We start from the raw sequence: 18,140 nt of genomic DNA, 5'->3' as shown, positions 1-18,140 counted from the left end.
GTAAATGGAATTTCAGCCACTACTCCTCCTCCAACTGTGTCACACTAAAGATCTTCCACTTCTCTTACATTTTTCCATTCATTTATTTAGATTTTTCCTTTGACACGTGTTGTAATACTATTGACAATAATCAATATTGACATTGATTATTAATAAAATTTTCCGTTTTTATGCTTGTCTATTTCTATGAGAAAAAAATGTGATCATTGGCATTCATATGCAGATTAAAACAATAGTAGAGTTATGCTTGTTAGAATGTGTCACAATTAGGTACAGCTGGAGACTCACCTGGCACCAATCTGCATTACAGCAGGACAGTTATAAGGCACAGCTGAGCAGCCATTTAGGGCTGTGACAATTTTATGTGGACCGTATGAGAAGTGTTGTTTTCAGTTCTGGCAATCGGTTTGTTTTTGTTCTCCCCCCTTTTCCCCAGTTATTGGCCCTCGTGCTGTTTTATTTGTTTTTGTGTTATCATTAATAAAATCCCATTCCCACGTCCCGCCTCTGTGCTTCATTCCCCTGTCAGCTTGCGGAAGTGAGAGAATGTTGCAGCCCAAACCTAAACTGCAGAGGTAAAAAGAAGAGGAAGAAAACGACTCTGAAGAACTCAGCCAGTCGTGGTGAGTACGGGTGCCAGCAGGGTGCGCTGGAAGATTGCCCGTGGGGTCGGGGGGGTTCCGCGGTGAGACGCGGCAGGACCTGGATACGACCCCCAAGTACTGGTTGAGCAGTTTCTTTCCAGTGATACGGGGGTCTAGCCGTGACGAGGAGCCCATCGCGCCTGTCTCTGATTATTGAGAGGTCTGTGGGGACCCACGTGACTTCCGGTGGTGTGAGGACTGCAAGAGAGGGAGACAACGAGGAGGAAGATGGTGACGCGGGGGTCATGGAAGAGGGTGACAGGCCAGCCAGCAACTGCGCTGCCAGGGCTGCCTCGCGGGGTATCTGCCTCTCCAGCTCAGGTCACGGACACGTCTACCCTCTGCCCGGACGTTCCCCAGCACCTGCTGCAGAGAACATCCACCACCTTCCATGCTACACACCCACCACCATCTCCAGCAAAGCACCCAGCCCCCTGTGGAAAGTGCCAATTGTTCCCAGACCCTTCTCATGAGCAGCAGGTACATGCCAACCCTTCCTAATATCCTGTGGTGTGTACTTTGCTGCTTTTCTCTCGCTCACAGATGCGTACAAGATCACCACCATACTTGCGTGTCTGACTTGGTCAGCATGGGGCTGGATGACAGACAGAATGAGTTACCGGGACTTCCTGGATTCCGGCAGCGCAGTTGCCCTCTTCCACCAGCTTACCCGTACTTCGATGTCTTCCTCCTTGCTGTTCGTGTCTCTCTCGCAGTCCTTACACCACCGGAAGTCATGTGGGACCCCACAGATCTCGACGATCGGTTCCTGGCCTGACATGGCAAAGATCGTGGGGGTCGCATTCTCTGCGCTCGCTGCCCATGACACTTCCTCGCTGCTATCGACGCCCTCATCCTTGCTCCGTCCACTCACCCGCAGTGAGAGGGGCTGCATGTGCCCAGAAGGCACCATCCAGGGGTGCAGTAAACAGTCGATGGAGGATCCGGAGCTGCCTTCCTGGCCCTCCCCGCCTCTCCCATGCGGGGCGACGTCTGGGAGCCAGCCTGAAGGTCTGGGTCCTCCGCTGGGAGGACACAGCAAGGCAGGAGCCCTGTGGTTGCCGCTGTCCACCCTCTGCCTCCCCCACTGATGGTCCTGCTTGTGCTCTGAGGACGTAGCGCATGGAGGGGGGGCTCTGTCACGATAAGGTGCAGCTGGAGACTCACCTGGCACCAATCTGCAAAACAGCAGGGCAGTTATAAGGTGCGTCTGAGCAGCCATTTGGGGCTGCGACATTTTTATGTGAACACTATGAGTAGTGTTGTTTTCAGTTCTGGCAATTGCCACATGCCTGCGGGTTTGTTTTTGTTCTCCCCCTTTTCTCCTGTTTTTGGCCCTCATGCCAATTTATTGTGTTTTTATTGTGTTATTATTAATAAAATCCCATTTACGGTATGTCCCGCCTCTGCGCTTCATTCCCCTGTCAGCTCGTGGACGTGACAGAATATAAAGAATATAAAGATTTAAATATTTGATACATTTTCATAATATATAAATTACATAAACACAATAAAATGAAAGCACAAATGCATGCCTTTTTCTTAGTGTGTGTGTGTGTATATATATTCAGTAGGAGGCTAATTCCTTCTCATGTTAAATAATTTTTATGAACACTTAGACGACCTGTAATTGCAATGCTCATAAACATTGACTTCTGTCTGTAGACATGACCAGCAAGCCACTATAAAAGTCATCTCCAACAGTGACCTGCGAGCGCCCCTGTGTTTGTTGAGATTTGTCATAAAATACTAATTGCTTATTGACCAGAAGTCTATATGAGTTCATCATTGGAACCACGCACACAGCAGAAAGAAAAATGGGGGCCTTTAGGAGCACTGGTGAACATCCAAGGACAGATTGTGTGTGCAGTTTTGTTCCTTTTTCATTAGCAAGAAACAAAATTACTTCTTCAACTAACCACCACCAACTAACCTTCCTTTTTCTAGGTGTGCCTGCTGCTTGCCGCAGAGGGTGGGAGATTCTTGGCTGGAGCAGCAACGAACAACTAGCTCACAAAATAAAACAAAGTAAGATCCACAAACGCAACATTATGATCTAGGCTTGAAATTTGCTCCAGTGTGTTTTCTACATTTATTAAAGAGGAGGGAGGTGGAGTGCTTCCAAATAAAGCACATTTCATTCATAATATTGTCAGTCCAAGCTTATTGGAACGCAGTAAGGATCTATTTCACCAGCACTCACAGGTAGCAGTGATGGTAGCAGTGGTCCAAATGGAGGAGGGGGAGAAGAAATACCTCGCTTAAGCCTTTTGTTGACCTTTATCTTGGCACCAGTATTCAGGTCCTTTTCTGCTTCTGGCAGAGGTGGATTTTCCAACAGGGGATTAGGATCCCTGAGCTATACTCACTATCCTTAACCACTTAGTCATGTGCTCTCACAAACCATTCACTCATGTATTCACATCAACTGTCAATTTTGAGTTATTAATCTACCTAGTGTGCATGCTTTTGGACAGTGAGGGAAAAAACTGAGATCCTGGAGATCTCTTCATCGATGGTAACTTGAAAGCACGTTGTAAGTCGCTCTGGATAAGGGTGTCTGCCAAATGCCATAAATGTAAATGTAAATGGAGGAAACCCTGCCAACACTTGGAGAGCATGCAAAGTGCTTGCACAGTCAATCAAATCAGTTGCTCCTATCATTAAATCGAGCAATATGGTCAATATGGGGCAGTGGTGGCCTAGCGGTTAAGGAAGCGGCCACGTAATCAGGTTGCTGGTTCGAATCCCGATTCGCCAAGGTGCCACTGCGGTGCCACTGAGCAAATCACTGTCCCCACACACATCTCCCCGGGTGCCTATCATGGCTGCCCACTGTTCACCAAGGGTGATGGGTTAAATGCAGAGGACAAATGTCACTGTGAGCATGGTGTGCTGTGCTGCTGTGTATCACAAGTGACAATCACTTTACTTCAAATACTTTAAACAATAGTATCTGCATTGATACAACGGTGTTATTTACATTTACGGCATTTATCAGATTTGTAGCTCCCCACATTGCTAGTTCCTATAAATGCATTAACACTGTGATAGCATAAAGCTATCAGAAGAGAGCATCAGGCTTGCTGGATTAATTATGTTATCACACAAAAGGTCAAAATTTAAAAAAAGGTAGAATTACTGAACCTATTATGAATGAACAGGCTCTCAATGGATCAAATCAACAGAGACCTTGCTGTTAAAAGAAAAGTGAAAGTGAAATGATTTTCATTGTGAAACACAGCAAAACAAAATGCGTCCTCTGCTTTTAATCATCACCCTTGGTGAGCAGTGGGCAGCCATAACAGGCGCCCGGGGAGCAGTGTATCGGAACGGTGCTTTGCTCAGTGGCACCTCAGTGACTCGAACCAGCAACCTTCTGATTATGGGTCTGTTTCCCTACCCACTTGGCCACCACTGCCCCATTTCCTACTACCTCTCTAGGGTAACCACAGGGGTTCCACAAGGCTCTGTCCTTGGCCCCCTTCTATTCTCAATATACACTCGCTCACTTGGTCACATCATCCAATCACATGGCTTCTCCTATCACTCCTATGCTGATGACACCCAGCTCTATCTGTCATTCCCACCAGAAGATGCTACTATAGCAACAAAAATTTCGGCCTGCCTCTCAGACATATCGGCATGGATGTCTGAGCGACACCTCCAACTCAACCTATCCAAAACCGAGATTCTGATCTTTCCGGGCAACAATTCTCCTCAGCAAAACCTTTCAATTCAAATTGGATCGCTATTGTTAACACCCACGGCATCTGCAAAAAGCCTTGGGGTTTGGATAGATAACAAACTGAGTTTGAACCATCATGTTGCTGCGATCTCCAGATCCTGCAGGTTCACTCTCTACAACATTCGCAAGATTCGGCCTTTTCTCTCACAACAGGCTACGCAGCTCCTCGTCCAGGCAATGGTCATCTCCAAACTCGACTACTGTAACTCTCTCCTGGCTGGAGCCTCTGCAGTCACCATAAAACCACTCCAGATGGTCCAAAATATGGCAGCCCGCCTCATCTTCAATCAGCCAAAATACACCCATGTTACACCTCTCCTTACCTCCCTCCACTGGCTCCCGGTAGCTGCTCGCATTGAGTTCAAATCCTTGATGCTTGCCTACAGGGCTGTAAATGGAACTGCGCCCTCCTACATCAACACACTACTACCTAGATACACTCCTACACGCTCTCTCAGATCGGCAAACGAAAGGAGACTAAAAATTCCTTCTTCACGGGGTCTCCGATTCCAATCATGTCTGTTCTCCGTTGTTGTCCCTGGCTGGTGGAACAACCTACCCTCCTCCACACGACTAGCCGAGACTATCACCACTTTTAAGAAGAAGGTGAAAACCTTCTTATTCCAAAAATATTACAGACAAATTTAACACATACACATGCATACACATTTAACAAATAAATACAAAATGTATAAATACATTATAATTTTTCTTAGTCTAGCACCCAACACTCTCCGAGCATGTTCTTCAATGACAAGTCTAAGCCTTATCAGGGCTCTTAGTTTGTATACTTGATATTCTATAGAAATCGAACGAGAATTGCTGGTGTCTTCCCATTGTAAGTCGCTTTGGATAAAAGCGTCTGCCAAATAAAGTAAAGTAAAGTAAAGTAAAGTACCTCATTACCTAGTTACAATTAGCAAAGTGTAGAAAGTGTAAGCTTGTTCAAGGTTAGGATTAATATTCCATAGTCTAGAACAGGCTGGATAGTGGATACTCACTAAGTTCTAATCAGGGTCATGACTGTCAAAGCCCATCCCTGTAAATTGGGTGCAGAGAGGGGAATAATCACAGATTTATTGCATTCATTTTGGCTAAATGCTGAAAAAATATCCTTATTATAATTATTTGATTACAATAATCAGAATAATCTTCATTACATAACACCACCAATAGCACCACCAATGTTGTACAAGTTACAACATCAACATTCTGCTTTTTCAAATTTCAAAGTAGTGCATAGGATGTGTCAAGAAGGAATAAAAGTGCATACATTCCAAAACAATATTACTGGGCATATAGAAAGAAACATCCAGATCTGAGTCAGAGTAAAAGAGATGCACAGCTATGTATGGAAACCCCCACGTGATGCTACTAATGTTAAACCTGGACCTGCTTTCTATTGCTGTTAATTAATTATATTTGGCTCTCATGCTACTGAGTGGTTGTAAGCAAGTTCTTTATGTGACAGAATATCTGTTCCCAAAGATAAATTTGGCCTTTTAAATTATGCTCTACATTTTTAAAATTAGTGCTTAGATGTTATTAAATCATATAATCTTCCAAACAAAATAACAAGTGATTAGTTACATGTTGCTAATATATTCATGCCAGACATTCCCACTGCCAGATGTTGTTGTGCGACGCCCCGGGCCATGGGGCCGTGACAGTAGGTGCCAATACACCTGATTATGGAGACCTGATCCATCCCAGCTGACACCAGTTAGGCTCAAGGGATCAGGACTCCATAAAACCCAAGAAGCAGCACCCAGACATTACTGCCACTCTGAAGTGGACACTGGCCCTTACCTGGAGTTTGGTTAGTTCCTGTCGGCAAAGTTCCATCAGCATTGAGCGATCATATTATCGCGTGCCTTTTTTTAAAGGTTGGCCTTTCGAATCCCGAACCGGCAAGGTACCACTGAGTAAAGCACCATACCCACACACTGCTCCATGAGCACTTATCATGGTTGCCCACTGCTGACTAAGGGTGATAGGTTAAAAGCAGAGGACACATTTTATTGTGCATACCTGCTCCCCACTCACACCTACAGCTACCACCTGGCGTGCCAGAGGAGTCCACAGGGGTTGCCACCATCACACGCCCACAACCGTCAGCAGCACAGCCCCTGTCCTCTGCTGGTCTCTGTGGATGTGCCATATCATCAGCAGCCAGTCCAGGTTGCTGGAGGGGCCAATGCTGGCACTATGCCGGATGACGTCAGGGGGCCAGCCAGCGAAAGCAGTCCTGAAGCCCTATGGTTGCTGCCAACATCCTTACCTCCTCCGGTGATGGAGTTTCGGCTTCTTGGAGCTGCAAACTTGAGGTGGGGCATCACAGCAGGTGCCAATACATCCCAGCTGATACCAATTAGGCGTAATGGAACAGGATTCCATAAAATCCAAGAAGCAGCACTCAGACATCGGTGCTACATTGCCATGGACACTGGCCATTACCCGGAATTTGGTTTGGTTAGTTCTTGTTGCCAAGACACACGCCTTAGGGTTTGTTTTTGTTCTTCCTTGCTTCTCCTGTTTTTGGCTCTTGTACTGTTTTTGTTTGTCCTTTATAAAATCCATTCATTGAGCATGTCTTGTCTCTGCGCCCCTCAGCCCTCGGGCGTGACATGTTGCAACAAAAACTACATTGGGAATATATTTAGAACTACACTTGCAATATTTGAATTTAGCATTTTTGTTTGTGACCTTCCAGTGCATGTCTTAAACCATCTGACCAGCTGATAAACCTGCAGCATCTGTTATTTTTATGGTTTCATCAAAGCACTTCTTGTTTACTACTTGGAAATTGTCCCCTGAGGCTAAATCTATACTTGCTTAATGTTACGTGAATATTCTTCTGCAAGCAGAAAAAGTTCATTGGTTACACAGCCCTACCACAAATCTTAAAAAGCACATAAAGATGTTACTGAACATGACTGAAACTGCAGTCTGTTCTGTTCTGTTCAAATCCAGTTTTAGTTCAAATCTGGAGTTTATGCATCCAGTGGTTTATAATAAACTTAATCCTGACATTTGTATGTGGACAGCAAAGAACAAATTTCATTGTACAGAGAAATGTAATTTCTTCCGTACACATTTGAATCCTTGAAGTAGGGTTCAATGCAAAAAGTAGGTGTGTCACACCATCACTGTGCATCGACCACACAATCCCACCACATACGCCACATTCCAAAGTATCAGGTCATCAACCATTAAAGTGTAATTTGAATGTTACTGAACAAACCTACCAATGATAACGGTATTTTTTTTATTAAAAAACGTAAAAATGCACCCAAATATTATGTATAATCATTTAAAGGTTGTAAAGGTTGTATAGGTTCATAGGTTGTAAATAACTGAAAATGGTAATTTATTGAATTTGCAGCATTAGGAGGTTAAAAAAAATTTAAAACATCCTAACAGGTACATAGGACTACTTATTTAATAGTACCTTTATTTAATAGTGTGCATCCATTGAATCATCCATTGAGTTTTGAGAGAGTTCTGTTTTCTTTGCAGGATGTCAATTTAATGTTAGATTTTTAGTGTTTAATCAGTTACTTCCTTTAAGTTTAGTCAGAGTTCACATTTTACAGTGTATTGATGCACTGAAAAAACTAAATTGTAGCTTTTGTTTGTTTTTTCTTATTACACTAATTAAAAAATATTAGTTTGTCTTTTTAAACTAAGCTGTCTAATTTATCCTTATGAGTATTTTTTTTATAAATATATCTTATAAATATTTTTATTTATTTTAATATAATACACATTTATTCACATTATGGCAATGCTAAAATTAGGTGTGATTAGGTGTGACATATTAGTTAAATTTCTTTAAGTTTAGCCAGTGTTCACTTTTTTCAAAGTGGGGGCCACACCACTTTTATGTCCATAGAAGCACTCAGTATGCATGTACCTCCGGCCTAACTGCAGCCAGTTCTGCTTATGAGCATTAGGTATGGTCGAATAGAAGGTTGATGCATAACTGCTAAGCTTTACGGGACTCCAGATGCACCAGCACCTTCAATGTTTGCTGCTTTGTAACAGCACTTTAGCACTTAATCCAATGTATTTGTCATGCAGAAACCTTCCTCATTGTGCCTTTATCTGCAGAAACCTGAATTGCTGCTAGAAAGCTGAATGCTCACAGCTGACTAGAATGCTGCTGTTTTTTTTTACTGTACCATTAAGTTCATACCTCACATGAGCATAAAACTGGCTGGACTATCTTTCATCTTGTACAAGAAAATAGTGTAAGCAGTGTAAGTTTTTATTCTATAAGTTTTATTTGAGCCGGTAGCGGTGGGTGTGGTTACAATGCCTGAACTGAATATATGTCCAGATAGTGAACATTCACAGCATTATGGAGCATGCTAAGTAGGAATCAACCCTAAACAGGTTGATGATCAAACTTGTTCAGTTCCCCAGTTTACTAGATAAAAAAATCCTAGTAATTTACACCAGTGGGTTAAAACAATTATTTGCTGAATGTGTGTAAAATTGCACTCAGTGAAAGATTAAGGGTTATGTTCCAAACTATTTCAACAGTTTTGGAAGGTAAATTCTGTATATATAATTATATTCAAACATGCTATTCGTCTTCGTCTATAATCCTTCATCGTTGGCAATAGCCTACAACCAGACCTCAAAAAAGCCTGAGAAATGAGATTCCTTTTCTTACCTCCATTTCTACTAGCCTTTCAAAGCAAAGAGACAAAACATTACTTGGAGATTGAAGATTCAGGACAGGGGAAAACGGGGACAGTGGCCACATTGGCGCTGTGACTATTTCATCTTCCATGGTAACTTACACACAAGACAAAAGCCTTCACACTCCACGGCCCACTGCTTGCTCACTGAGATTGACTTGGGGGAAAATTCATGGACTCGGAGACCCTCTGCCTCGGAGGTAAATTATTGAATTATGCTGTGATGAGGCCAGGCCAGCGACCCATATGGGGAGCAACTTTTACCGCTAGCTGCAGACCAGCAGGCCATTCTGGAGATGGTCAGTGACCTGCTGTTCAGGGCAGTGGGGGCAGGTGGGGGATATCACTTATGCTTCCAGGGGGGAGTCTACTCGCCCACATGTGTTTCAGGGACTGTGTTAACGGCATGACATTGGAGAGATACAGGGGGCCAGGTTGGTGTGTACCCTTCCCCACAGTTCAGTGCAGCTCAGGACCAACATTTAACAAAGCTGGTCAAAAAAATGACAAATATAAGTAAATAGGGTAAGTATAGTTTGATTGCTGTATAAACATTATATAATAACCATACAAGTTTAAAAAAGTGGCCACTTCAATAAAACAACTTTTCTGTTTCAATGCCAGCCATTCATTATTTGCTGGATTTAAATACACACCTTCTTAAACATGATTTGCTGCTGATTAGATGATCAGTCAACTAATATCACCAAGCAAGGAATGTTTTGAAAACCACACATAGACCTATAAATTGAAATAGGCTTATTATTTGAAAAAAAGTGAAGAAAATGCTATTTTGTAGGCTCAACACTATACAGAGTGAGTATCAGAACCCCCACATTAGCTGTCAATGTGCAAGTTCGGGGACGCACTTGCGCAGGTTCGGGGACTTGTCCCCCCGCTCCAAGACATGCTTGGAGCGGGGGGACAAGTCGTCGCACAGGGAGTGGACACTGGAAGAGCTGGGGAGGATGACCGGAGTTGCTTGGTCTGTGAGAGGGAGGCAGAAGGTGAGTGGGAATGGGAGTGGAGCAGAGGACGTGCCATAGCATGGTGTGTGTGTGTGTGTGGGGGGGGGGGGGGTCTCTGACTCTTTGAGGAGTAGCAGGGAAGGAGGCGAGGGGATAAGGGGACCTGGTGAAGAACTGGGGGGGTCATATATGAGGTCTGCTGGGGGCCCGAACTGCCGCACCACTTCCTGGAGAACGATGTTGCCGGTCTGGGCAGCAGTGGGTAGTCCAGGAAGGGCAACGAACCGGGCCATCTTAGGGAAGTGGTCGACGAGGACCATAATGGTGGTCATACCCCTGGATCATGGCAGTCTGGTGACTAAATCAATGGAGACATATTATATCCCTGGTCTAGGGTCAAAGACATAGCAAATGGGACAAAGGAGCAGAAACTCCAAAATGACATGATTGCACTTGGCTAACCATTTATTACTTAACAAACCAAACACAAAACAGTTCTGGTCAGTTAAGTTACGATTCAAGTCTATGTTATTCGCCATGGGACGTCACTGACCAGGGGCAATGAGGGTGAGGTAGAGGAAGGAGAATGCCTTGTGGTCTCTGCTTTGTCTTAGATGCAGGTAGAACAGGCAGCGACATATGCCTTTACGTCCATGGTAAGACCTGGCCACCAAAACATCTGCCGAATGTTGGTCAGGGTGCGCTGGCATTTGGGGTGTCCGGCCAGTGGTGTGTCATGCCCCCACTGTAGGACGTGTGGACGTAGAGGGGGTGAGACATAGATGAGATTGGGAGGTACTGTTCGGGATGGGGGTGGTGTGCATAACCTCTTCCATGAGGGTCTAGTGCACAGGTGCCAGTAGGAACGGCTGTGTGAGGATGGGGGAGGATGCTCTTGTAGATATGTTAGGTTCTTATGGTTGGTAAGGACTAAAAATAGGTGGACTGCCCCCTCCAGCCATGGCGCCATTCCTCAAGTGCCAATTTTATGGTCAGGAGTTCCCTGTTTCCGTCATCGTAATTTTGCTTAGCAGGGTTTAGTCTTTGGGAAAAAAGGCACAGGGGTGTAATTTCACTTTCATTCACTCTGTAAAAGCGGTTTCACTTTCATTCACTCTGGACTCTTTGCACAAAATCACTTTGCACAAAAAATTATTGCGCTTTTTACTTTACTGCTTAGATGCGTCAACTTCGATGATGAAAGGGAGTTGGGGTGAAGAGCTGTTTAAGGAAAGCCTTCTGAGCCTGGGGGTTCCATCGAAGTTGTGTTGGTTTGTCCTTGAGGAGGGAAGTCATGGGTTGTGCCACCTTGCTGAAGTCACGGATGAAATGACAGTAGAAATTAGCATACTCAAGGAATTGTTATGGTGTACGGGGCAAATTGGGGATGACTGTTGTTTTGACGGGGCTCATGAATCCCTGGAGACTGATGTGGAAGCCCAGGAAGGAAATTTCGTGTGCGTGAAAAGTACTCTTTTCCAGTTTGATGAGGATGCGCTGGAGGACTGTGCATTGAGAGGTTGGGTGAGTAAATAAATATGTCGTCGAGGTAGACAAACACAAAGTGGTCTAACATGTCTCTGAGCACTTCATTGACTACTGCCTGGAAGGCGGTTGGGCTATTGGATAGGGGAAATTTCTGGAAGCGAGAGCGAGTACAGATGGCCCTGTGGTGGTAAGGTACTGGGGAAAAATTCAGTCGCCAAGTCGTAAGGTCTATGGAGGGCACCTCTTCCACTTAGTCTTTATCAAAGACCCCTGGAAAGAAGGGGGTGGTGCTGTTTGGAGAACGTGGCATGGCGGATGAGGGGACACGGCTAAAGTCTTGTTCAAGACTTGGTTTCAAAGTGAAGTGAAGTGATTGTCACGTGATACACAGCAGCACAGCACACGGTGCACACAGTGAAATTTGTTCTCTGCATTTAACCCTTCACCCTCAGTGAACAGTGGGCAGCCATGACAGGCGCCCGGGGAGCAGTGTGTGCTTTGCTCAGTGGCACCTCAGTGTTACCTTGGCGGATCGGGATTCGCTGTGGTGACCCTCTGGTTGCATGCTATGTCATCGTTTAGCAGTTGTCAGGAACCAGGATTTATCTGCTTGTCTCTTCACTGGAGTCTGCCAGTAGTCTGGGCGCTTGATTCTGTGTCTCAACAAACAGAAGCAGCACAAACCGATACTTAAATATGTGGTGATAGTAATACATTGGTGCTACAGTGACCCGGTACCCTAACTAGGACAGCCTAACTAGGGTAAATTTAACTTTGTCTGTGTCTAACAGGGGGACTCTGTGATAAACTGGACTTTATAATTGACACTGTGTCAAAGTGAAGTGAAATGAGTGTCTAGGACTTTAACAAAAGGCCAGAGAAAACAGATTGGATTGGTTTTGAGATTGGATTTAAACACTGAGACTGTGTCTGAGTCCCGGACACTGACAGGCAAGCCGTTCCACAACTGCGGTGCTCTATAGGAGAAGGATCTGCTTCCAGCTGTGACCTTTTGGTACCAGTAGTGACCCTGCACCCATTGATCGAAGGGCGCGTGGCGGGTTTTAAAGAACTAAAAGTTCACTCAGGTACTGCGGGGCGAGACTATTTAGCGCTTTATAGGTCAAAAGCAGGATTTTGTAGTCAATCCTAAATTTGATGGGTAACCAGTGCAGTGATTGTAAGACTGGGGTGATGTGGTCAAATTTCCTAGTTCTAGTTAGAACTCTGGCTGCAGCATTCTGTACTAGCTGGAGTTTACTCATGCACCTACTAGAGCATCCAGACAGTAATGCATTGCAGTAATCTAACCTTGATGTAATAAATGCATGGACCAACTTTTCTGCATATCTTGAAATTATATTTCTTATTTTCGCAATATTTCTAAGGTGAAAGAATGCTATCCTAGTGACATTATCTACGTTTAACAGGAGAAAGTTGGTGAGCATCCACTGTCTAATGTCCTTCAGACAATTCTCTATTTTGTTCAGCTGCTGCCTTTGATCTGGCATTGCTGACAGATCAAAGCTAATACTGTGTTTGCGGATGACGTCAATATGACATGTATATGGAAAAAAGTAATGGACCTAGGACAGAACCTTGTTGAACACCAAACTCTACTTTACTATGTGAAGACGAAACACCATTGATATCCACAAACTGATATCAGTTGGTCAGATGTGATCTGAACCAATCAAGGGCTGTTCCCTTAATCCCAATAACATTCTCTAACCTGGCAAGGAGAATAGCGTGATCAATAGTGTCAAACGCTGCACTCAGATCAAGCAGGACAAGCAGCGAGATGTGTCCCTGATCAGAGGCTAACAGCAGGTCATTACCACTTTAACCAGTGGTGTCTCAGTGCTATGATGAGGTCTAAATCCCGATTGATATACTTCGTGGATATTGTTACTGTCTAGGTATGCGCTCAGCTGCTGGGCTACAACTTTTTGATATAAACGGATGGTTGGATATTGGTCTATAATTTGAAAGCTGACTGCGATCAATAGCAGGCTTTTTATCCATGCTAACCCTGAAATTGTAAATAGATAATTCACTATTACACCATGATCTTTATACTCTTACAGTGCATATGGTACTGAGTATTGGTGCCATTTAAAGTGATTTGTACCGCACAAATTTAAATGGAACCCTATACGGTAGCACAGACAAAGCAGCATAAATCGCCAGAACACCGGAAACCCAAACAAAGCACGCAATAAGCGGTTCTAATGTAAGCGTCCTGTTAACATTGGTGGACCCGGAGCCAGCACAATGCATTTCTTAATTGGAAATTCTGACACCACTTCACATTTAAAGAAGAAAGGGATGGGTGAATCTGATCATATAATGCAAACTCTGTTTGCCAGCAACCAAGCTGCTCTCAGCGTGTGGAGGAAAAATGTATGACCTGAACTTCCACAACCTTTGGTCATGAAACAATCTTATGTCTGACCTTGTTGACGCAAAAGCTGAACATAAGCTGATAAGAGGAAAGTTCTGTGACCTTGATGGGCGCTGCTGTCCTACCCTGCGTCACCCACAGGGGTATAAATATGCTTGTGAACTTACTAACGGGTGGGAGTTCTTCTTGCGAGTTCCCCCCATGGCCATGGTAAATAAACTTGGATAATCAATTCAATTGACTTTCTTCATTTTGCAGCTCCCCAGACAGGAAATTTCCCTCCCCAAGCTCCAAAAGACTCCACATGTGGTAGTAGCCTAGTGGGTAAAACACTTGCCTGTGAACCAGGAAACCCAGGTTCAAATCCCACTTACTACCATTGTGTCCCTGAGCAAGACACTTAACCTTAAGTTGCTCCAGGAGACTGTCCCTGTAACTACTGATTGTAAGTCGCTCTGGATAAGGGTGTCTGATAAATGCTGTAAATGTAAAGAAACATCTGGAAGTAAGTTCTTTAAAAAAATGTTTTTTTTTTACCTTTTTTGTCTTAATCAGAAAGAGGGTCATTGTGCAAGGCTACTATTTATTTTAACTAAGTGATGGAATATGTTGGTGACCATAACAGTAATTATTTTTCAATGGCATATTTTATGTTTGTCTAATACTCTTCCACTTTTTAGCTTTATAAATAAAGAAATGGTTAAGGAAAAACAGGATTTTTTTATTATCTGTAATTGCTACATTCATGTAGTTGTAAAAAGCATGACAATATATTAAGTAATCCAAAGTATTCAGAATACGTTACTCACATTGAGCAACTTAACGGACCTGTGGAGGCCTGTAGGAGGTGAGTGGACCAGGGGTATGGCCGGGCATGACAATAGCAGTACAGATACTTTTTGTCTTCTTCATTTAGTCTTTTCTTCTGCCTGTTGGACTCAGGGTGGTAACCGGACATCAGGTTTACTGTCAGCCTGCAGCTGCTTCCAGAAGGACTGCCAGTGGATGTGGGGGTTCATGAAGAGCTGACCAGCCAAGCAACAGAGGGTTGTGGGGGGGTGACTGTGATGAAAAAACTCATAGTTTTCTCATGGTCAGTGTGTGTAGCTGGAGCTGCTTGGTTTGGAAGTGTACATGGCCAGAGCCAAGCCCTGTCATGTCTCGTTGGGTTCACAGGTGGGTGGACAGATCAAGTTCGATCAAGTCCATGGTTTTAATTATCACAAGAGAGATACGAAAATGGATGCTGAGGAGCTGAAATAAAGGCAAGCATCTAGTGATTATATTTTAAACCCACACATTTCCTTTCCCTCTTAGTCTAGCACTTGCAAAGAAAGGGGTGGTAGTAGGTAGTGGGTAATACACTCGCTTACGAAGCAGAAGACCCAGGTTCAAATCTGTACATTGCAAGAGCTCAGAGGGTCAAGGCTGTATGGAAATGGTGCAGTTAAAATGACTGTGACTGTCGTTTATTTAAATGAACAGTCAAGTTGAGTCATATCAGGTCAGGCTCGGCTTAATTCTGTTTGTCATGGTTCTGACGTTTGCTGACAATTGCTGACGTTTGCGTTTAGGGCCGAATCGAGAGTAGGTGATGATGAAGTGAGGAGATGAGGGAGAAGGAATGAAGAGAAGATCGCTCTTACTTTGAACGTAGACAATGGTTGGGTGACAGAAAGTAAGCCTACTTGGTTTACTATTCAGGGCAATCAATGACTGAGCAGCTGGCAGTGGCCATATTGGCAATTTATCGCATTACCTGGTTTCCATGGTGCTCCCGGTCACGTGACCGGAGTCACCTGACACTGTTGACCTTTTTAGGGCCAGTAAGCCTGCAGTGTAAAACAAAGAGAATAAGAAAAAATCGACTATCTGCTTTTTATGTTTTTATTTCAATATGTGTTCAGTGGGTACAGTTTAGTCAGCCACCAATTGTGCAAGTTCTACCACTTAAAAAGATGAGAGAGGCCTGTAATTTTCATCATAGGTATACCTCAACTATGAGAGACAAAATAAATAAAAAAATCCAGAAAATCACATTCTCTGATTTTTAAAGAATCGGTTTGCAAATTAAGGTGGAAAATTAGTATTTGGTCACTAACAAACTAGCAAGATTTCTGACTATCACAGACCTATAGCTTCTTCTGTAAAAGGCTCCTCTATCCTGCACTCATTACCTGTATTAATGGCACCTGTTTGAACTCATTATCTCATTAAAATACACCTGTCCACAACCTCAAACAGTCACACTCCAAACTCCACTATGGCCAAGACCAAAGAGCTGTGTAAGGACACCAGAAACAAAATTGTTGACCTGCACAAGGCTGGGAAGACTGCAATAGGTAAGCAGCTTGGTGTGAAGGAATCAACTGTGGAAGCAATTATTACATACAAGACCATTGTTAATCTCCCTCGATCTGGGGCTCCACGCAAGATCTCACCCCTTGGGGTCAAAAGGATTGCAAGAATGGTGATCAAATATCCCAGAACCACATGGGGGGACCTAGTGAATGACCAGCAGAGAGCTGGGACCAAACTAACAAAGGCTACCATCAGTAACACACTACGCCACCAGGGACTCAAATCCTGCAGTGTCAGACGTGTTCCCCTGCTTAAACCAGTACATGTTTGGGCCCGTCTGAAGTTTGTTTGAAGAGCATCTGGATTATCCAGAAGAGGATTGGGAGAATATCATATGGTCTGATGAAACCAAAATAGAACCTTTTGGTAAAAAAACTGTACTTATCGTGTTTGGAGGAGAAAGAGTTGCATCCAAGAACTGCTTACCTACTGTGAAGTAGGGGGGTGGAAACATCATGCTTTGGGGGTGTTTTTCTGCAAAGGGACCCGGACGACTGATCCGTGTAAAGGAAAGAATGAATGAGTGAAAACCTCCTTCCATAAGCAAGGGCATTGAAGATGCAGGCATGTCCACGAAAATGCTGTTCTGCCCGAAGGGGCAGAAACCTCTGGCTTTTATTTGCTGTCCGGATTGGGCTCAGGTGATGAGCCCAGCTGCAGTCAAACCTGACACAGACAGAGGGGGCTTCAGGGAAAAAAGGATGGGATTAGACCATAGTAAAATTGGAAGTGTGGAGCAGGGTATAGTAACCACCATAGAAACTAAGTAGCAGTGGTAAAATAGTCGGCAGTTTAAGAGAGTGATGGCATGATGCAAGACACTGTTCCTTTGTCTAGGGCTGGGCAGTATGACCTAAAAATAATGTTGCAATATTTTTAAGATATATCACGATACACAATAAATATCTTGATATCTTGAAGAAGACCAAAATGCCCCAGATTCAACTACCATTGTATACCATTACTACCACAAGATTAGCAGTGCCATGTAATGTATTGGATTAGGTCGTTTGCTTATTATTATTTGATAAACTCTCTTTCTTTAATTTCTTTTCAATTGCTGGATAGAATGTGTTGTAGTTGATGTAGTTGCAGTGACAGTTTAATAAACTATTTGCAGTGTAGTTCCAGTTTCATAAACACTCCAGTGAGTGCTGTCAAAACAGTCTTGCAGTTCATACCTTGCCTCATTGGTCAAAAGAAAACCAGAAGTAGATATCCAACAAGGCAGTTGAGATTTGCTTGTGTTGAGTAAAATGTCATTAGCTTCATAAAACCCTTACAGTACAACAAATATTTACTTTAGTAAGAGAACCCCATATGTAGGGAATGCAAATGAATGCATTTGAGCCACTGTCATTTTTCTCAGGGGGAAAGGATTATGCTGTGGCCTGTGCATAAGGATGTGAGATAAAGATTATGAATAGGGTGGAATAAACTGGTGTGGCATGGCCAAGACTCCTTTCTACATCTGTAACCAGGTGCACTGCTTTCACCTTTAAAACATCAGAGCCCAGAGATCACATCATTTACCCTACTCATCTGTGATGTGAATAGCCCCCACCTACCCCATATCAACACACAAAAATAAGGTATCTGTAAGATGTGCCCATTTCCTGGTGCTATTCATTGAAATGATATAATAAGTGACATGGAAGGGGATGACAGTAGTAGAATAAAATAACTTAATAAATAAGGAATTTGTAAGAGGCTTTGTGCCTTTTAGAGCTGCCTGAATCTAAACGTCCAGAAAGGGGGAGTTAAATTGAATGCCAGGGGAGATTCTAGGCTTGTACATCCAAAAAATTCAATTAAATG

The 18,140-nt window shown here is 43.6% G+C and overlaps 1 protein-coding gene across 5 annotated transcripts in view; it reads left to right on the top strand.

Annotated features, from left to right (window-relative positions):
- uvssa (UV-stimulated scaffold protein A) overlaps window positions 1–18,140 on the top strand; it is a 90,319-nt gene that overhangs the window by 61,441 nt on the left and 10,738 nt on the right. For 2 of the 5 annotated variants that reach the window (XR_003751817.1, XR_003751819.1), the window contains exon 13: window positions 2,592–2,672. The gene's annotated coding sequence lies outside the window, so the exon portion shown is untranslated. Of the gene's footprint in view, window positions 1–529; window positions 1,849–2,591; window positions 2,673–6,446; window positions 6,720–18,140 lie in introns of all 5 variants that reach the window. The other 3 variants (XR_003751815.1, XR_003751816.1, XR_003751818.1) reach the window with 3 other exon arrangements.

Source organism: Denticeps clupeoides, chromosome 14 (genome assembly GCF_900700375.1).
Source record: "Denticeps clupeoides chromosome 14, fDenClu1.1, whole genome shotgun sequence".
Lineage (NCBI taxonomy): Eukaryota > Metazoa > Chordata > Actinopteri > Clupeiformes > Denticipitidae > Denticeps > Denticeps clupeoides.
Note: the sequence above shows the minus strand (reverse complement) of the source record. Positions and strands in the feature narration are given on the sequence as shown.